This window comes from Capsicum annuum, chromosome 6 (assembly GCF_002878395.1).
Source record: "Capsicum annuum cultivar UCD-10X-F1 chromosome 6, UCD10Xv1.1, whole genome shotgun sequence".
In the NCBI taxonomy this organism is placed as follows: domain Eukaryota; kingdom Viridiplantae; phylum Streptophyta; class Magnoliopsida; order Solanales; family Solanaceae; genus Capsicum; species Capsicum annuum.
Window position 1 is genome coordinate 221,095,199 of NC_061116.1, and position 22,355 is coordinate 221,117,553.

At 40.1% G+C, this 22,355-nt stretch overlaps 1 pseudogene; it reads right to left on the reverse strand.

Annotated features, from left to right (window-relative positions):
* Window positions 1-15,197: 15,197 nt before the first annotated feature.
* LOC124899643 lies at window positions 15,198-21,310 on the reverse strand (annotated as a pseudogene).
* Window positions 21,311-22,355: the final 1,045 nt, after the last annotated feature.

The following is a 22,355-nucleotide window of genomic DNA, read 5'->3' on the forward strand; positions in this document are numbered from 1 at the left end:
ATGGGTATACTTACTCGTGGAGTATTCTAAGTCTTTGCTTTATGGATCGTTCTTGCGTATCTCCTTAATTTATAGCAGTTATTGCTCCGGTTCCAGAAGGTATATAGCTCTCGCCTCGGCTTTTTCTTTGAAATCGGAGACTGTTCCAATTTCCTACTGAGATAGGCAAGCAAAGGGAGAACTAGACGTATCTTTCTAGGCAAAGACAGGTTAGAATGGATAGCTCGCGGGTGGGATTGATGGGATAGATCACTATTGCAGAAAGAGGTAGAACTGGGGGAAGAATTATGGCTCTAAAGGTCCTCACACTCTTGGGCACATGGTTCTAAGGATTCAATCTCAAAGCGGTACTAAAGATTAGGCAGAAGAAGAACTAGAACTTGAATTCTTCGCCCCTCCCCCTGTACCAAGAAGCAAGTTTAGAACATAAGGATAATGGGCTGGTCTATTAGAATTTATTAGTTTACGGAGCTATCTCAGATATCTTGAGTAAGGAGACGGGACGGGTTTGATAGTTAGAGTTCTATTTCTAGGAAGGAAGAGACTATCGGGAAGCTCACTCTCGGCCGGCCTCAAAGCAGAGGGTAGAACGTAATATCTCTTGTTGGTTCAGCTCATCAAGGTATTACAAAAGAGTCCTCAAAGAAAGCAAGCAGCAAGTCAGTCTGCGCATAGCATACTCTCTCAGTTCTTCTTCTTTTACGATGGGTCGAAGGGGAATGGGCCAACTCAAAATGGATCAATTCGAGAAAAGGGTCAAGATATGGTGCTGCGGTCAGAACAAGGAATCCTTTCTAGGAAGGTAATGCAAATTTTGATATATCTCAATAGTTAATGGAAAGGAATAGGCGAGAGGAGAAGTGTTGTTTGCAAGAGAACCCAATAATGCCATGAGGTGGAGAGCCTTTCGATGAAGCCTTCAACCACTGGGAAAAAAGAATAATATACCTTGCCAAAGTTTCCCCATAAGGAGTCTTAAACAACATAAGAAAAATCTTCACCGACTGCTTTATCCACAAGAATGTCATAAAGGTTCTCTCCGGTCTTTCTAAAAAAGACAGCTTTAGAGTCAAGTCAAACTCATGATAGCCGAGCAATCACGCACACATAGTTTAGCGGTTTGCTGCGCTCTGTGATCTTATTCTTCTCCAAGACCTGATGCTTCATCTTCTTCTTTATCTTAGTAGGACTTCAAACACACTATTGCGTGAAAGATTTCCCAATCATTGCTACTGATCCGTCGAAGCAAGCGGTTAAGGCCAAGGGCAGAAGAAATAGGGAAATGCCTCTGCCAGGGAGGTATAGAGCTTCTAACCACGTGTACCAACTGTCTAGGGGACAGCTTGTAAATAAGCTCATAGAGAGAACTGATAACTAGCACTTAAACTATAGGGATAGGGGGCAGAGTGAGCGTTAAAGAAAAAGCAAAGCTCTCGGCAAAATCGTGGATATCTAATTGGATAAGGAACGGAATCTCCTTTTGATTTGGAAGGTTGATATAGTAAAAATTCCAGTTTTCCCTAAACTAGAAAAAATGAGACAACGAAGTTGCGATGCCTACCTTACCATCTGAGTTCAAATAAGGGTTATAAGGAGGAAGTGGATCATCACCTGGCCCAATAGACTCTATCTTCCCCCTCAAACCTAGTTCTTCCAATAGGGCATACCCTACTTTATCATCAAAGAGAACTTTCTCATTCTTTCTTATGAAAATATAAACCTCGTTGATGAATCTATGAAATACTATCCATGGAAACCTTTTAGGAAACTGACTATTGAAAAGATTCTTTAAGGCTATATCAAGTTAAACCCGAGTGATATCACCCGCAGGTGGTATGCCTGAGCCACCACTGCTTGTATAGACGCGAATACCTGCCAAATCTTCAAAAACAATGAGGCTAAGAAAAGATAAAATTAATCTATAAACTGATCCATCTCCAACTAAAGGCTTTACCCACGATTTGATCATAGAGGAAGGAATTTCTCTTATTGATTCCCCCAAGTCAATCCTTTACACTCTATCTACCCTTCCCTCTTGTTGTAGACAAGAATAAGAAGAAGGAAGTAGACAATCGATTTCGTAACCTTCTTCTGGCATCTCACTACGATAGAGACGAAGTAGGGTTATGGATAGCCCCATTAAGACTAATGCATCCTCTTTTTTAAATGGTATAATTACATGAATTATATCTTCTCCACTGCCTCCCGTAATTATGACTTCTGGCCGCTCAGGTATTAAACCCTTTAAAAAGTCCCTTAGATCTCTCTCCCATTACTCGCTTTATTTCTAGGGGTGATATAACATATCCCCCATGATAATAAGATTTTTCATATGAAAGAGTCTGTCGAGAGGCATGTCCATAAATGGAGGATTTTGAATCTAAATGAAGGAATCTGAGCTTTATCAACATTGATAAGCTTTCTAGCTTATGCAGGAAGCTGGTGGAACTCCTCAAAAGTGCCAGAAATCTCCTCATCAATGGCGTAATTAGCTAGGCTATCTACCACAACATTTTCTTCCCTGTACACATGAGAAAATCAAATTTATTTATCCCTCAACAATTGTATCAATAGCCCTGGGTGCAGACACCTCTTGTATCATGATCAGTCTAGCAATGGTTGAATCAGTCTCAATCACCACATTTGTGAAGCCTTTATGCACACAAATTTCAATAGCTAACTGAATAGCCATTATCTCTGAATACATATTAGTTTGAACGGGTAGCAGCATGCAAAAAATCACCAGTAGCATCTCTAAACACCACAGCAGCACCACTCTTACTTGGATTACCTTTTGATGAACCATCTTTCTTACATTGAATCCATTCTCCACTAGGGAATTCCCAACATACTCTTCTATAATATAGCCTGGGGATGTAGCTATCCAACTCACTAACCAATTCAGGCCAATTAGAAGACAATATTTTCATCTTAGGAAACCTGTACACCAGTAAATTGTGCAGAGTTGCTGAAACCTGAGAAATTAGCCTGTTCAAGGAGATATTACCACCATACCTTCTTTTCTTTCTCCTCTTCCATAGCTCCCAGACAACTACAGAGGGCAATGCTTGATATAAGGGCTTTAGATATACATTTGCAGGGTGTTTCCACCACCTTTGAAATACCTGCTGTAAGCTAACACCATGTGTAAGACCTAAACCCAAGGAAAAGTACTGTTATGCCTTATCAGCACATTGACTCTTCAGAAAAAGATACTGCATGGTTTCTACTATTGGTCGAATACAACACCAATACCTTGAGGGCATTGTATATCTAAGTCTTGTCAGAATGTTATCCAAAGGAAGTTTACAATGTCACACTCTCCATGAGAAAAAAGATATCTTGATTGGCAACCATAACGATCTAACGCACGTCGTTATGACACATTAAAACACTGTCGATCGCCACCTCTTGCAAGTAACCGTCGGTCACAAATGGGAATAATCATTCGTCATCATAGGTGTTTCTAATTTCTTCAGAGATTCTTAATGCAGTATGCGCTGAAATCCGCCTAGCTACTTACTACTCTACTTAACAACAAATCCAAAATGAAATGGAATTCAAATTGGTCGAGAAAAAGAACCGCGCTAGTCAAAATTTAGGGAAAGATAGAGAGCTCTATAGGATCTCCTGATCAAATTGAGAGTTTGCTTTTCCAGTTCATGAATATGACGCACCCAGTAGTTCGAGGAGTTGGCCAGATACGGATCGAAGCCCAACTTTGAAAAAGTCAGGACTTTTGGGCAAATTCCAATATCTGACCCATCTCTTTCTGCCGATTCCTTAAGTTTTCGGAATCTCTAGTTCGATCAAGACCAGGAGTCCCATTCATTCATTTATGGGAGCAGCTTTCTGTTCCCATTCTCCACCAGTTCATCAAGTGATTAGCCAGCTCAATCCATTTTCCAATCCAATTATCTTCACCCTAGGACTGACTCTTTTCGACTTGCATTGATTCCTAGCTAATGCTACCGTCGCAAAAAACCTCTCAAAGAATAGGGAGTGAACGACCCTTCTATCTAGATCGACGATTCCATTTGACTGAGCCAGCTATCGAAAGTCTTGCAGGAAACCTATACTAAGCTAAGCGAGCTAGAAGGTAAAGTGAATCTTTTTTGGCATTTTTTTCTTTGCTTTGACCGCGACTTTGTTTGGTCTTCCTCTTTCCTTCGGCCCATGTTTCAAAGATAGAAAAAAGTTTGAACCTTTGGGATATCTCTTGAATGGCGGTCGGTCAGTCCTTTTCTTCTGTTGATACTGAGACTGATGCTTTGACTGTCTCCCATATCATTTGATAATAAAGATCCACTACTTTCCTTCTCCACGCTAAACTAAGTACCTCGTTTCCTTACTAGTACACCTACTAGACCCATACTTATTACAAATGTGTTTACCAGACATCTGACTTAGCAACTTTCTTCTTAGACCGGCAATGATAAGGAATGAGATCTATGGATAATGGGATATAGAATTTAGGTACGACGGTCAACACAGTCAGAGCAGAAGCAGTCAGGCAAGGTTATCGTCAGAAAATGTAGTCCAAGTGACGGGTAGCGCTTGCCATATGAAGAAGGAAACTGCAATGGAAGATAAAGGCAACGTGGGCATGCCATATAGATGTAGCGCTTGCAAGGCAATTCAGACGACGTTAGCAAGATGTAGTGCTAGCTAGGTTAGGGTAGCGCTTGCCATAAAGAAGCTAGCCAGAAAGTACGTTAGGCAGGAGAACGATAGTACAAGCAAGCAAACATATGGGCGAGGTTGAAGGGGTCTTGTGCAACCTTCGAATTATCACAAGTGCAACCTTTGACCCCTTTGTCGACAACCTCTCATTTGTTCGACTACTCGCGGGGCCTGATGCATTTAGGTATAAGAAGCCCCACCCCAAAAAAGAGTGTAAAGTAGTAATCATGTTAAATTGTGTCCCTTGTAAACGAAAGAGCTCATACCATAAATTGCTAATGAAGACCGGGTCCCCAGTCGCTGACAATTGAGTGTGGCATTCCATGCAATAAAATTATCAGTCAATGACGTGTTCGTTGCCAAGGTAGATCTTTTTATTTGCCTTGTAAGATACTGCGTATAAAGAGAAAGATAGCCAGTCCTCTTGGGAGGGCGAGAGTGTTATGTAAAAAGGACCAAGGAGGATCCTATCAGTCAGGAGAAGGAGGAGGAGTAGGAGCTAGCCTTAGGGGCGGAATCGAATGATTAGAAGATAAGAAATGAGACAAAGGAGAGCACTTAGATGAGTCATCCAAAAAGAAAGACCACCAAACGTAACGACCACTAAGATAGGCATAGTAATTCGATCTTTTGATCACCCATTTTTGGAAAACCATTTTTGGGGGCTTCCTCCTTACACACGAAAGATTGGATTGCCTGAATCACGAGTCTTATATACTATTTTATGATTACCTCATATTGATAAAAAGTCTAGAGAACAATTTTGGATGAAAATCAAGAAAGAATTTCTGGTCATAAAAACAGAAAGGCATGAATTGCGTAAGAAGTTCTTTTGGTTAAAACGTCGTCCGACTTAGAGGACATAAGACTTCTTGGTCAATCCAAAAAGATTGCCGACTGGATGCTCCTACCCCACCATGACTGGCCCTTTATCTTACCTTAATAAGAAATAGGAGGTATGAAGCGTAGGACAAAATGCAAGAAGTGTATGATACAACAGATAACCTTAAGGAGTGGCGGCAACCCTCTTGATTGATCAACGAGAGTGAACTATGCTTAGAAGCTTTCTAAAACTACACCGATCTATGAGAGGAGCTAATAGATGAGTAGGCTTCCCCTTTCGATTCATGAAATATGATTTGGGATACGATGGGAGTTTGCGTATCTCGGTAGGAAAGATATCACCTGAGTATAGCACAAGATCGCCTTTTCTTGCTTCCATGGGGTCGACCTGTGAATAAGGTAAACCTAATAAGAACAAAAAATTGAGGGGTACCGTATTGGGAAGAAGACGATCCAAAAAGCGAAGGCTCACCCAACTGAAGGAAGGGGTGAGATAGGCAAGAGGTAGCTTGGTTCCAAGCCGGCCTGGCCACGAGGACTCAAGAAACCTTTGCCGGTGATGACTTCGATCTTGGGTGATGGAATAAGGCAGCCAAAAGCAATGAGCAATCGCGATCGAAGCTTGGCTCTAGCCGATAGGCTAGTAGTAAGCTTGGCTACAGCGAAGCGCCTACCAAGAGTGAAGGAAAGGGCCTTCGTCACTTTAGCTGTATGTGGGGGAACTCGGACGTGCGGTTCTTGAGGGGAAGAGCTAGTAGGAGCCATCCCATCCCATTAGCATATATTTGGAGCTCAATATGAAATCTAATTTTCTTGTAAGACCCGTTCAGATAAGGGAAAACTCCAGAGATTGCTTCGAAATAAAATCATTGAGTTGACCCTTTCCTGAACCACAACCAGGGGAGGATGAGAGGTAAAGGGGTGAAAAACATCTGTTTACCTGTGTCGGTTTGGGATACGGTCAGTTCCCCAGCCGAGGAGACTATCCTTACATATTCAATCTCTCCTAGTGCTTAGTGGGCCAAGTGTATTTTAGTTAATCTACCCATTTTATGGTTGCTTTCTTATTATCCTTTGCTTGTAGCGACTGAATCTTGTTTTCGATATAGCACCATTGATTGGTCTATTGGCAAAGTAAACTCGGGAATTAAAGATTTTGTTCCGTTCGGAGGACATTTATTATGCTGTCACTACTTTTTGTCAATTTGAATTGCATCAAAGCTCTCGTTTGAACTTCATCTACGAGAATTCTAAACAAGAACTCGAGACTTGAAATAAATCCAAGTTGAGGTTCTTTCTCAGGGCGTAAGGAATAGCATGCAAAAGATAGCCTGGAAAGACTTTATAGGATTTTTTAATAAAAAGCGGTGGATGAGCAGTAATGGCTGGGGAAGGGGGCAAGTACATCCTTTTGTTCTTAGTTCATGGGAATTGCTTCCATCACTAACCAGTTCAGCTCGGCTAGTGGGCTTTTGTGTTTGAACCTCGAATCCGGACCTGTTCGACAAGACCAGATCCATCAACAAACCTAGGTCCAATATTTTCTTGTACGAGCTAGCCATCAATAGATAGACATATTTTCATCGCAGTCTTCCCCTATTGGGCATAGCCTTTTCTCTGTTAGGCTATTGTACGGGTGGGTATGAGAGAAGGGACCCCCTCTCCCTTGTCAAAGCTTAGTTATCCGTGAATGATAACTCGTTTTGCTTGTTGGCAGGTAGCTCTATGGTTGGTTATTTCGAAAGCTAGTTTTTACTCTTTGATCGTCGAGAAAGAAAGGTGTGATTACCTGAGGTGAGGTTGCCCTTCTTTTTGCCTTACAAGCGGTGTAGTTTAGGTCAGTGCTCTATTCTATTTTTTGAATAAATTTCTTTAAGGAAATATCTATGAACTTAGCTCGGACTAAATCCGCATCCGCCTCTGTAGCTCTTCTATAAGAGCGTACATTTTCCCATTCCTATTTTTTTCTCTTAATTTCCTTTTAGAAAACCTAATGTTGGGATGTCTGAACCTCTTTCTATTTAGAGACGACCACAGGTTCCACTAATCCTGCTCTATATAGTTTGAGGTCGTCTGAACCTGATACCCTGCTTCAGATTCCACTCTGCTCCTATACCAAATTGATCCTCCTCCGTAGCTCACGTTCATAGAGGGATACTTCTAAAAAAAAACTCCAGGTTACTGAAACGAGCACAAGGCTTTAGCAAGGCACCCAATATAGGAAAAATTACCTCCCATCCATTCTAGCTACAACACACTGGCCTTAAAAGTGCCTACTTTTCTTTCTTCACAGAGATGTATAAAGTTAGATTAAATTGCGTATAAAGACATGCTTTGTTTAGTAAAATGCCAATGAAGAGAACACTAAGCTCAGATGAATTGCATTCCACCACGGCCCCTCCTTAGTGACTTTGGTTAGGAAAAGGAATAGGGCAATAAATAGAGCTTCAGCTCAGAATTATACCTTTTATAGATGGAACTTCAGACTTATGGATAGGCCTGAGAAAGCCTAGACCAAAGGTACCTAATAGCCTAGCCAGACTCATCGGGTAGGGAATCCCATCCTCAGCGAAGCCAGTAAGCAAGCCCAAGTCCACGTAAGAAGGCCCGTTGGATCTATCCAAATTCAAAGCCCATAGAGACAAAGGCCAAAGCATTGAATGATGAAGGGGGCAAAGAGATATTCGCCTTTGACTTCTTCTCCACCTACCGACTGCTACTCGCCTAGATGATCCTATTTCTTATTTGTAGATCGTAGATTAAGATATTATTAGGTAAGGAAAGTCAGTCCTTTCATTCCTTTCTGAGAATAGATCCCCAATAGATCGTAGATGAGGAATTCTTCTGCTACGACCCTTAGGCGAGCTAATCAGTCTTTCTTTGCCAAAAATCCCTCGTCACTCCCTCTTTTCAATAAATAAGCCCTGCGGGCCTCTTTCTGATAAAGAAGGAAAGAAATAATCTTAATTTTATGACAAATCCGATCCGATGGCTGTTCTCCACTAACCACAAGGATATAGGGACTCTTCATTTCATCTTCGGTGCCACTGCTAGAGTGATGGGCACATGCTTTTCAGTACTGATTCTTATGGAATTAGCACGACCCGGTGATCAAATTCTTGGTGGGAATCATCAACTTTATAATGTTTTAATAATGGCTCACACTTTTTTAATGATCTTTTTTATGGTTATGCCGACGATAATAGGTGGATCTGGTAATTGATCTGTTCTGATTCTAATAAGTGCGCCGGACATAGCATTTCCATGATTAAATAATATTTCATTCTGGTTGTTTCCTCCAAATCTCTTGATCGTATTAAGCTCAGCCTTAGTAGAAGTGGGTAGCGGCACTGGGTGGATGGTCTATCCGCCTTTAAGTGGTATTACCAGCCATTCTGGAAGAGCAGTTGATTTAGCAATTTCTAGTCTTCATCTATCTGGTGTTTCATCCATTTTAGGTTCTATTAATTTTATAACAACTATCTTTAACATGCGTGGACCTGGAATAACTATGCATAGATCACCTCTATTTGTGTGGTCCGTTTTAGTGACAGCATTCCCACTTTTATTATCACTTCCAGTACTGGCAGGGGCAATTACTATGTTATTAACCGATCGAAACTTTAATACAAACTTTTCTGATCCCGCTGGAGGGAAAGACCCCATATTATACCAGCATCTCTTTTGGTGCTTCGGTCATCCAGAGGTGTATATTCCCATTCTGCCTGGATCCGGTATCATAAGTCATATCGTTTTGACTTTTTTGGGAAAATCAGTTTTCGAGTATCTAGGCATGGTTTATGCCATGATTAGTATAGGTGTTCTTTTATTTCTTGTTTGGGCTCATCATATGTTTACTGTGGGCTTAGACGTTGATACCCGTGCCTACTTCACTGCAGCTACCATGATCATAGCTGTCCCCACTGGAATTAAAATCTTTAGTTGGATCGCTACCTTGTAGGGGTTCGATACAATACAAAACACGCATGTTATTTGCTTTAGGGTTCATCTTTTTATTCACCATAGGAGGACTCACTGGAATAGTTCTGGCAAATTCTGGGCTAGACATTGCTCTACATGATACTTATTATATGGTTGCATATTTCTATTATGAACTTTCTATGGGAGCCGTTTTTGCTTTATTTATAGTATTTCACTATTGGGTAGGTAAAATCTTTGGTCGGACATACCCTGAAACTTTAGGTCATCCATTTTTGGATCACTTTTTTTGGGTTTTATATGACCTTCTTTCCTATGCATTTCTTAGGGCTTTTAGGCATGCCACGTCGCATTCTAGATTATCCAGATGCTTACGCTAGATGAAATGCCCTTAGCAGTTTTGGCTCTTATATATCCGTAGTTGGGATTTGTCATTTCTTCGTAGTCGTAACAATCACTTCAAGCAGTGGAAAGAACAAAAGATATACTCCAAGTCCTTAGGCTGTTGAGCAGAATCCAACCACCACACCAGAATGGATGGTACAAAGTCCTCCAGCCTTTCATACATTTGGAGAACTTCCAGCTCTCAAGGAGACAAAAATCTATGTGAAGTAAAAGAAGAAAGGGTCGCCGATTGGTACTAAGAGCCTAACAGAACTTTTCCAAATGTGGAAAACCACTTGTGTAGGTCGGGGGTAAAAAATCCCAAACAGGTGATTTTAGCCCTTATAAAAAGAAAACGGATTCTTGAACCTCTTTCACGCTCATGTCACATCGAGGTACTACAGAGAAAAAGAGAAAAATCCGATCCAACTTATCGTAATTGATTAGTTAACATGTTTTGGTTAACCGTATTCTGAAACACGAAAAAAAATCATTGGCTTATCTTTTTATTGAGCCATGAAAAAGATTCAACAAAAGACAGAAGGAAATCTGCTACCCCTTTTATGTCAAGGAATACGTGGATTAACACCCGATATAACAATAAAAGCAAGAAGTGTAGGTGGATCGAGTCATCAAGTTTCCATTGAAATAGGATCCACACAAGGAAAAGAACTTGTCATTCGTTGGTTATTAGCGGCATCCCGAAAACGTTCGGGTTGAAATATGGCTTTGAAATTGAGTTCCAAATTAGTGGATGCTGCTAAAGGGAGTGACGATGCCATATAAAAAAGGAACAGACTCATAGAATGGTAGAGGTAAATAGAGCTTTTGCACATTTTCGTTAATCCATGAACAGGATCTATACATCTCGATCGGAAAAGAATCAAGAGAAAAAGAAAGAATCAGAATTGATCGATAGATTTCTCAAAACAAACAAAAAGGAAATGAAAGATGAAACATAAATCATGGACCAACTAAGCCCTCTCGAGGGCTTTCTTAAAGATGAACCTTATGTAAATACCATGGAATAAGGTTTGCTCCTATTTATGGAGATTCCATAACTATTCCATAAATGGAAAGTTCGACACAATTAGGATTTTTTTTTGATTGGAAACAGTTACTAATTCGTGATCTGGCATGTACAGAATGAAAACTTCATTCTCTATTCTACGAGAATTTTGATGAAAGCCTTTCATTTGCTTCTCTTCGATGGAAGTTTGATTTTCCCAGAATATATCCTAATTTTGGGCCTAATTCTTCTTCTGATGATTGATTCAACCTCTGATCAGAAAGATATACCTTGTTTATATTTCATATCTTCAACAAGTTTACTAATGAGCATAACGGCCCTATTGTTCCAATGGAGAGAAGAACCTATGATTAGCTTTTCAAGAAATTTTCAATTTCAACGAAATCTTTCAATTTCTTATTTTGCTATGTTCAACTCTATGTATTCCTCTATCCGTAGAGTACATTGAATGTACATAAATGGCTATAACAGAGTTTTTTTTATTTGTGTTAACTGCTACTCTAGGGGATTCTAATAGACTAAAAGTCCTTCCAGCCCCTTGTGACTGTGAATTGAATGAATAAATGGATGAAATCAAGAAATAATTCAACTAATAGTTCGAACCAAGAACAAGAAATAGGAGAACGAAAGGCATCTGGGTTCACAAAGACTTTGTGGCTAAAAAGTCAAAAAGATATATCAAAGTAGTTCTGATGATTCAATAATCTTATTACTTCAATCCGAAGTTCTTATTTACTTCGACTGGATGAGTCCTAGAGAGGAAATAATTAAGTCATAATTAATTTGTTGATTGTATTATTAACCATTTCTATTTTTTGGTAAGAGAAACATCATCACGAATCCACTAATTTCTGTCGCTTTCCTTATTGCTGCTAGATTGGCCGTAGGGCTTTCTTCTATTGGACCTGGAGTTGGTCAAGGGACTGCCACGTGTCAAGCTGTAGAGGTTATCGTGAGACAGCCTGAGGCAGAGGGAAAATACGAGGTACGCTATTACTTGGTGTAGCTTTTATGGAAGCTTTAACAATTTATGGACTGGTTGTAGCATTAGCACTTTTATTTGTAAATTCTTTTGTTTAATCTTAGCTTAGAAATATGAAAAAGAAATATATTTTTCATATTTTATTGCCTTCGACTTGTCGTTTGCTTTTTCAAATTCTATCAAGATTTCCCTCCTGCAATTCTTCATTCTTTGAGAAAAGAACCTACAGGAAGGGCCAATTTACAAATGAGGAATTAGCATACTGACTTGCTTTCACCCTTCCCGTTCATAGATCAAGGAAAAAAGTGTTAGTGTTCTAATAACCAATAAAAGGGCTAGTTCATTAGTTCGTAATTTATAACTAACTCGAATATTTTTTATTTTTTTACTCAATTTCAGAAAAAATAAAAAAATAAATAAAAAGAGAGGAGAAGTGCTACAAAAATAACTCTGTTCTATTTTTTAGTCTATCTATAAGAGGAGATCATATGAAAAATGTAACCGATTCTTTCATTTCTTTGGGCCACTGGCCATCTGCCGGGAGTTTTGGGTTTAATACTAATATTTTAGCAACAAATCCAATAAATCTAAGTGTAGTTCTTGGTGTATTGATTTTTTTGAAAAGGGAGTGTGTGCGAGTTGTTTATTTCAAGAATAGGCTGGACCAACCAGCTGTACCCTTTTCCGTTATAAGTAGGAAAGAGAGGTGCCTGATCTCGCGAATTACTTCTGTATAAATTCAGAAAGTATATGTTAGAACCATAGTATTTTGCGATTCATTGGTAAATTGATTTTGAATCTCTATTAACCAATAATGTGGAACTATTAACATGGTTAAAAAACTGTTTGAAGTGTAGACGCAGCATTGTACTCTTTCTACCACTATGTTAATATAGAGGTGGTTTCAAAATAAATATTTTATCGATATAGGATACTCATATTGAGAAAATGATTTTCATCGCTTATTGTTAATTGTAAAAATGGGGATTTTACCCCCTTTATCTAATGCTGAATCAACGACCTATTCTAAGTAAGAAGGGATTTTTGGATTTGAAAAAAAAAACAACTTTGCTGACAATTACATATTTTTTATTTTGTCAGAAGAGTCCTCCGAATATTTTGGTCTTACATTAGTTTCGATATCTTTTTGGAATATGAACAAAGAAGAGAAGATAGGATCATTACATTCATAAAAAAGATATGAGAATCAAAACGTTGGGTGTGAAGTTGATCAAAGAAGGCTGGGTGTGAATGTCCCTTCAAAGTCTCACACGCTCTATGCTTTTCGCTAGCTTTCCCTCTAGTAAAAAATTACCTCGTACCTTCTCTCTCTGTCTAGGGATTCCTGGGGCATGAGTTAAGTATATATTTGATTTCTCTTTCTTTTGATTGAGCGTCGTTTTGGAGTCACTCTCTATAGGCGTGCAAAACAACAGAGCCACTGCTCTTCGGGGTGATGAGGTGGACAATTGCTTACTCCAGCTTCAAAAGAGAATCTTTGCATGAATCAATACTAACTCCTCAGTCAGCTGACCCTCTATTTCGGAGATTAAAGCAGAAGAACTCTGTAAGGGCGGAGAGGTGGCCCTTGGGCCACTTGACTCATTGGAGAGGGGTTTCGCCTCAAATCCAAATGATTTCTCTTCTTCTCTTAAGATATTTCTAGTTAGAACTTGATCGAGGGATCAATTGACTCCTAAACATAAAGTAACAAGGCTATATCCCCATGCCCCCAGCCTTAAAGGATCCTAACTCATCATCCTCATCTCTAACTTATTCGTGGTTTTAAGGTGCTTTTTACTATTAGAAAAAATTATTTGGAGACCAAGGTTAGGGTTCATCTTCGGCAACCAACCGGGGTCATGGAGCCGGCCTTCTCCGCTGTCCCCCTGCCCGCACCCTCCATAATGGAAGTACGTAGAAACCTTGATCTATTTACTTTCTCCTTTAATAAGATTGGGATGAGGAGTGACCTTTTACTGGACCTCAAGTATCGACTTAAACTACCTCAGAAGCAAAGAGAGGCAAAATAATCGAATTTATAGAGATCTTGGCCTTTGATGAAGATGAACTGTATACTGGCATTCTCTTCAAACTCCGTATCCTAACTCAGGGCAAACTATTCTCTAGATAGCAAAGTGAAAATTCAAATTGATATGCACATTCCTCTATTCCAATGGAAAACGTTAGCCTTCATCCATGAGATCGGGGTATCACTACAAGTAGGGGCCTAAGCTACACCCGGATAAGACTTATAAGAGGATTTACGTCATTATTCATTCCCCATCCTGAGATGTCTAAGTAAACAGGCTTCCCTAAGCTTAAAGCAAGAATAAATGAAGTCCATCAAAAACAAGACCTGATTATTCAAATCAAAGGCTTAAAGACAGGGTCAATAGTAGTAGCCTCATCTTAGAGAAGAGGTGAGTATGAATATAAGAGACCTACCTTGGAAGACAGCTTGATGAGAGCTGGGTGGGAATCTAGCTCAACAAAGAGTCTTTCTCGTCGGACCCATACACCCATGAATGATTTTAGACTTTATCATACCTATATCGGAGGTTGGTCAACAGACTTGGGAAGTCACTTTCTTCTTTCTCATGCTATTACCGAAAGCTCTTTTCTTAGGAAGGATTATTCTAGTTTTCAGTCTTATGACCTGCGCCCTTTCACCGGCGATGGTAAGTCTACCGGTGCCATTAAGAAATAACCGCCAGAAATACCACCATATATCCATCTATCGAATTGGATAACGGTATTAGGATCTAGAAACCACCTTGGTGTAGTCGATAAATCCCAACTGACTCCCATATCATAACACTTCCAGATCATACCAAACTTGATTTAATCAAAATCTTTGTTCGATCTTTTGCAAGTCGTGCTTCACATAGGAACGTCCATCATCTTATCGATGGATACCTCCTCAGATAATGCAACCATATAGTACTAGTGACACCACTTAAGCCAGAGTTTTACCTAATTGAGTATCACTGTATGCTCAAGAATATCACATTCCTTATCAAACACCATCTCTTTTGGGAAGAGATGTATCTTTTTGGGTTTTAATTCCCTCCGAAGATAATCTACTATCTTTCCCTTCAAATAGGGATTAAGGTTTCCAAACCTTCCAATCAACCATTCAAGAGGTAAAGGATGTGACCGGTTTGGCTTGCAACAAGCAGCCTTTAATCTTTCCTAATGTTTAGATTGAGTCGAGAAAAGATGCGAACAGACTCTAAATCCTGCTCCAACCAATCTTTGTAATGTAGGAACACTTACAGGGTATTTATTACGAATAGAATAGAGACCAATAGTCGTCCTACAAGATAACAACAACTAAAGAGAGAATGGAGACAGGTCAATTTGCATTGACTTGACCCAGAATCTCTTGGCAAACTTGACGCAACCAGTTTCAAATATTATTGATTTGGCCTCCGAAATGGTCACACTGAGTTTATCCAGTAATATCATGTACTATTGTGCAACAAGTACATCAGTAATTAGGATATCATCACCTAGCAAGGCATAGTCCTTAAAAGGGATGGTTCTCTGTAGGTAAGCTTGTTTTGCTGCCAACCACACTACATAGTGGTGGGACAATGCAAAGAGTGACCAAGAGGAGTAGTAACCAAACGGCTGACCACAAAGAAAGGAAAATTCACTCATCTTTTTCACAATCGGTTTCCCGACTAGAAAGGTGTTGAGGCCCAAAGAGCTATTGACAATTGAAGATGACAATGTTGGCCCAAACATACAAGACATAAGGGCAAACATGACACTTAATGACCAATGATCCGTTGCTGACTTAATATCAAAGGAATAACACTCATTCTTCTTTCCTTCTCTCACAAGTGATAATGGAAACTCTTGGTTGAAAGTTCCATCCATCCGAAGATGAGAAAGAACCTCCACTGACCATTTGTGGACAAGAAAGAGCAACCTCTGCTTTATGTAATTACATATCGCAAAGATGCGTCTCTGATTATTCTAGTTTTCATTTTAGTATAATTTCACCAGGCGAATAAAAAAGATTAGCAATCTCTCAGTCTGGGGAAGTTTTCTTTTTCTTTAAATAGAGAAAGTGGTGGCTAGATTCGCGTTCCTTTTCTAGACTATCAAGGATTTCAAAGATCTTTCATACTGTGCCCAATCCCGATATTGTCTTGGGAATTATTAGTATATATAGTAGCGTACTGAACTCCATCTACATAAGTAGAAGCATTCGACGAATCACTTGACATTTCTTATTTCTATTTTCCAACTCTCATCTTGTTAACTGACTTAACTACTATACTTATCCAAAGACAGGACAAGTTGAAAGAGCTTCGGTAGTTACACTAATTGTCTCGCATAAGAAAGAGAGTTTAGAGTGCCATACAAAGAACCTTAGATAAGGGGATTCCTCTCATTGACTGAAGTTCAGAGTCAACCTTCCACATAAGGCAATCTTTTGATAGAGGGGAAGAGGCAGAGCATAACCGATTCTGTGGCACAAGATGTGCTGGTATTGCAAAGGAAGGAATAAGTTCACAACGTTCAAATAAGATATTCAACCGACTAAAGGTAAAAGGAGAAATGTGTTTTGATACCCTGATACCGCTTTGTAGAAATCTAGAACAGAAGAAAGTTTCTTTAGGATGGCTCGTTCTACTTCTCAGATGAATGACATGGCATTCTTGGCGGAAGTCTTTATATTACCAAGCCTCGGATATTCCATAATAGCCGCACATAATCACATAATAGGAATAAATAAGACTATCACATGAATGCCTTTGCTTTGCCCTAAAGAATCTTTTTCGATAGATGTCCCAAAATAAACCTTCTACGTGGTGCTCCTAACGCAGGTACAAGAAAAGCTTTACTAGAAACCCTTTTCGAGAGAATCTTTGGAAAGACTCCCATGTGTGATTGCTGACTAGAGAACTTCTTAACACATCATAGGTCTTTCTTTAACGCGCTTGGTTTAGAGTGAACTCCCCAAAAGAAGAATCGATCTTGGATTTCATTCTTTAACCGCCCCATTAACAATTCTAGTACCAACTAGCGAAATCGAGCTTGGGAGTAGACAGACCTATCAACCGATGACCCTATATTATATAATTATATATTAATTATATAATAGAATGCCAGGTAAAGATGCACCATTGGAAAAACCGTCCACTCATCACATAAAGGTGGGTGATCAATTCTCCTCTGACGAAGAATTTGAAAACATCCATTCTGGTCTATTAATTTTATTATTAGTTAAGGAATAGACCTTTCGATGCATGCATTCACCTTAATAAGATTGCTCGTAGACATGCCCACCAATATACTTTTTCTGAGGTGCTCCTAACGTGCCATAGAAAGTGCGACAGAGGCTTTATAAGTATAAGACATCTTCATAGGTACTCTACCCAATATTGCTTTATAGAAACTAAGACTAGGAAAAGAATGGCTAGTTAACCTAACTAGCTGATAGAGAGCCATAAGAAGTCGAATGCAAGGGGGCCAATAAGATTGAAGAGGAGAGATGGTTGATTGCTTAGATTTTGCAACTCAATTGGGGATGAGAAGCTCTTGGTACTCGACCGTTTAGTAAGGTCTGTTACGGAAGATCCTTTGCCTACTTTGCCTATTATTAAGACTACTCCCCCCAAAATTTTGGGAAATATAAAGTTCGTAATTCCAGGACGTGTACCATACTGCTTCAAGAGGGATAGGGTTACCCACACCAAACCTTCGCACTTGTACGATTGGTGACATCCCGCCTAGGGAAAGGATGATCAAACTCCTACTTTTTGAACCTTTACTCTAACCATGGGTGGGATCACTGCCTTTACCCGACCCTACCTATTACTAGATGAGGAAATAGATTTAAGAACTGGTCATGCTATCGTTTAACAACTAGCTGAAAAGCAAGGACGCTAAGGATTCAAAAACTGAAAATGCTGTAGTAACCAATGGTGCTATCATACTAGACCCTCCCCTCTTTTTTTTTTAAGTCATTAGACCTTAGGGAAGTCACCTTTCTCTTAGAGAAAATATAGGTTCAAAGCAACCCCCCCTCCTAAGAGTCGAGATCTCCCCAGTGTGAAACTAAAGGAGGATTCCCCGAATACCTGAAATAGAGATAATCATAGAAAATGTGAAATATTTGATAGGATCCATTTTGGGAACATGGAATGATTGAGAAATTCAAATGTGAAAACTCTAGTACCTCTCGCTTCTCGAAAAAAAAATCCATAAAGTCCTCGGTAGGATTGGCAGCATTCCCCCTTAAGGCACGATTTCGAGACAGAATCTCTTGAAAGAGAAAAAATATGAATGTTTTCTCTCCCTAATTTGTAGATCTCTATTCTCAAAACACAGTAACCTGTAATACTCTTTCTGAGAGCCACAATTGTGGAGTGTGGTCTTTACTTCTGACCAATGCTCCCCCTTTGCTTTAGAAAGCAGAAAAGGGCTATTTTACCTGTATAGCTTTCTTATTCGATTGAGCATAAAGGCCTTCATACTTTCATTTCTTCTAATGAAAAAAGGTTCCCTCCTTTATTTCCTAACTATTTCGGGTAGAGGAAAATTGGGACCCTACGATGGAGCTTCAGGTAGGGCATCGGGAACCTGTGGGTTCGCCCTCTGTCTCCCACTCAAAGTTCCTTGGAAACTTGTCACAAAAGGCACGACAGCTTTAAATAACTCATTCATTTTTGTATTTTCAAATTGATTCCACTCCTAAAGTAAACTCCTACTCATCATCTCCGTGTTCTATTGATCAGAAGCATCCAATAGTGCCACACCGGCGGGTAGAAAAAGTGTTGCTACTAAGCTAAGCTGCTATTGGGGAACTCGGTATAATTGATTTTCTTCTTCCGCCTTTCTAGGCTTTATAATAGCTCCCCTTTTTCTTTTCTAATTTCTTCTTTTCGTTCTACTTAGGTGGAGCAATCCGAACTCTTGAAATAATATAAAAGAGGACCACAAGCATATGTAAACACCTTAACGAACTCATGTGGACACTCCTCAACCTGAGGACAATCTCTCAAATACACAAGTTGATGTACTTGACCCGTTTTTCTTTTGTTTGCTGATTCATCTCAATGAAATTTTCCATGTTGCACTAAGTTACTTACGGATGTATGCATGCGGTCCGGGAACACTTTGGGGTGAACACCCATCCGAACAAGTAGCATCAATAGTTCAATATTTAGGCCGTAACATTTAGCAACCAAAAAATATCGTTCCCAACAAGTGCTCTCTGAACCAAGCTAGATAGTCTCCTATCACTAGGATCACCAACCAACCTGGACTTTTTTTTATTATTCCTACCGGATATCAAAACAAACCACCAGGATTGTTTCCAGCCATGAATTCCCCTATGACATAAGCATTCTTGGGTGGGGTGGGCCATTCCATCAAATCTTTGAGAAGGGGCCTAGTCTCCTATTTGATAGTTGGCGTGGTGATAGGCTTTATTTCTATGACTGTCTTCCCAGCCGTTGAAAGACTGAGCGAGAACGGTAAGGGGCGCACAAATAAAAAATATTGTTGTGCGGGGATGTGATTCGCCAAGCTGGGGCAAAGAAAGCCGTTTGACCCTACCGGATGAGGAATGTGAAGGCCTCTCCATCGAAAAGAGACCAAGGAAAGAAATATATATGCTATTGACCGGACCCTTTTTTCTCATTTTGTTTGAAGCGGGCCAAATAGAGAATGAAATGCATAAGGAAAAATAGGGGAAGGAAGTCAGAGACTCTTTTTTTTTTTGGTTTAAGGGATGCTCGCCCTACCGAAGTACCAAAGGCTTTCAAGGATTACACCTCCCTATTACAGGACCTAAAAAAAGGCTTTCAGTAGCGCCCTTAGAATCTAAGACTTTTGAAGCGCCAGTAGTTGTAGCTGTGGCCACACTAACCCTTTTGTTCTTATCACTCTGGATTTCGATCTATATGACCTTCGGGCGGTACAAAGTAAACCTCTTCCGTAGAAGCAGGTAGTAACCTAACCTTTAAGAATTTGTTCAAGGAGGACCCTCTGATCTATCAATGGAAAGATCTCCATGTGTGGCGTGATAAGGAATCCTAGAAAAGATTGATTGAGACTCCCTCCACGGTCCCACAAAGATCTCTACGTACTTATCTAGGACAAGTGAGATCTTCGGTCTACGTGCCTAGGAGCAGCTCAAACAAAGAAGAGTTTGGTCCAGTCTGAATTCAGGCATGACCCGTTCGTCTGCTGCTAGGTCCGAAAATGGCGCCAGGCAAGGGTATCACTATGCCCCTTAATAAATCAAATGGTCCTTAAACCTTTGTTTGATTTTGATGGCTGGCATAGATCTCATGAGATCGGCCCACGATTACTACGAAAAAAGTCCTACCCTCTCCTTATAGTGGCTTTCAGCTCCTTTCCTTCGCTACTAGGAAAGTAAGCAACTTTTATTAGCACCAAACCTTAAGTAGAATTGATCGTGTCATGTGCAACACCCATCAATGATGACTCATTAATTTCCATTGATATAGACTCCTTCCCCCTTCTCAAATATAAAAAAGATCGAGAGAGGCTCGAAAGCCCCTAAAAATAGAAAGAGAATTCGATTCACTCCCCATTCTCTCAATAATAAATAAAGCTCGCCCTGGGTCGGGTCTTTTCTTACGCACGGAAGAATTATTCCCAGTGTGAGGAGGATCTATTAAGAGTTTATCTCGGTAGGGAACTGTATGATCTTTTCCCCTATTGTATTGAATTAATAAAAAAAGAGGTCAGTGCTACGACCCCCTATTTTTTGATCCAATATTGACCGAGGATGAGCCCCCACTTTCTTAAATCCTTGGTTTGAGCTCCCGTAGTGGTCCTTGCTTTTAAGAAATAGGAGCAGGGCTAATCTCTCGTACTTGCTCAGTGTGCCCTCTTTCTTCCAGTGCCCCGCCCAGTTCACTGGGTTGTTGGCTTACCAAGCACTTGCCTGCTGCTCCTGCTGCCCTCTTGGAAGGTGGAGCACTCGTTTTCTCAAATTTTCTCTCTATTGAGGCCCTCCCATTGCTATATCCATAAGCTATGGTAGCTCCAGCTCGCAACCACAGGGGCTCGCCCTGTGAGGCCAGAGTGGGCTCAGCAGTCAGCCTCTATTCGAATTATGTTAGGGGGTCTTTCGCTTTTTCCAGATCTAGAGAGATACTACAAGTCCTCCATCCTAGATCCCATCGTCGCGGCCATCTGGTTCACCAGTACTACCAAAAAGTCTCATGCTTATGTTACTGTTATTGATGGTTTGATTATCTTGGACCATGAGGAACCCAGTCGTGCTTCTGGTTTCCATTCCAATTATCATATTGATGATAAATCTCCTCGTGCTCTGCCATAAGAACTTGGAGTCCATATCATGGTGAAGATAAGGTAAGGCTATGATTCTTGCTCAAAAAACAAACCAAACGCCTTTGAGTTATTGGCTCGTCCAACCCAGCAGTATTCATGAGTCGCTAGTTCAACTATCCCTCGAAGACAGGGTCAAGAAGTACCATGCATGGTTGACCCCTGTCCTTTCTTTCTATTAGTCTTACCCAGCAAAGCACCCCAACCCTACAGCCAAAAAAGGTAAGAGCCTAGCGCGAGCCTTATTTATTAGTTTAGTAAAGTCAAGCTTTAGCTCCCTAAAGACTAAAGAAATGGGTAAAAAAAGGGGGGACTTATGCAACGGGCTACGCCACCCAAAACAACTGAGGAAAGTCGCATCCGTCCCATCGCAAGCACCTACAATGTCATGATCATATTAGTTTACCCTAGTTTCTTTATTAGTTTAATGGACGGTCGTCCCTCCAACAAGAAAAGGTATAAATATGGAAACTTCAATGCCATTTGGATCAAAGAATTTATGGAGGAAATCGGGTTTTAAATTTCCAAAAACCGCACGATTATATAGCCAAAGGGAATAGGCCACGCCTAAAATCATCCCAAGCGCTGCTAATGTGGATACTAAGCTATTTCTTTGGAAAGCTCCTACTAAGATGAGAAATTCCCTTATAAAGCTGCTAGTACTAGGTGAACTCATATTTGCCAAAGTGGAAAAGAAGAAAATGGTAGAGAGATTTGGCATGGTGCTTACTAAACCTCCGTAATATCTAACAAGTCGAGTCTTATGTAGGTTATATAGAACACCAACACATAGAAAAAGGGCTGAAGAAACCAGTCTATGACTTGACATCGGTAGAATGCTACCTCCAATTCCCTGTATGTTTGATAGAGCCAAATATCCCCCCACTGATCGAAGTACGCCAATTACCCCCCAAACCATACAAGATAGTTACCACCTATCATACGGCTTTCTAACTTTACTTCTTTTTCTGGTCGTTCTGCTCTATCAATCGATGGTAGTATAAGAGATCTGTAACCTCCCGCAATTTCTGACATAATGGTCCTGCTTCCTACCCATAGTTAGAATATATTTCCCTCGGTCATACTTTAGTATCACATCGTAGACCCCTACCCCAACACTATCTTCCTTATCAGCAAACTAGAATA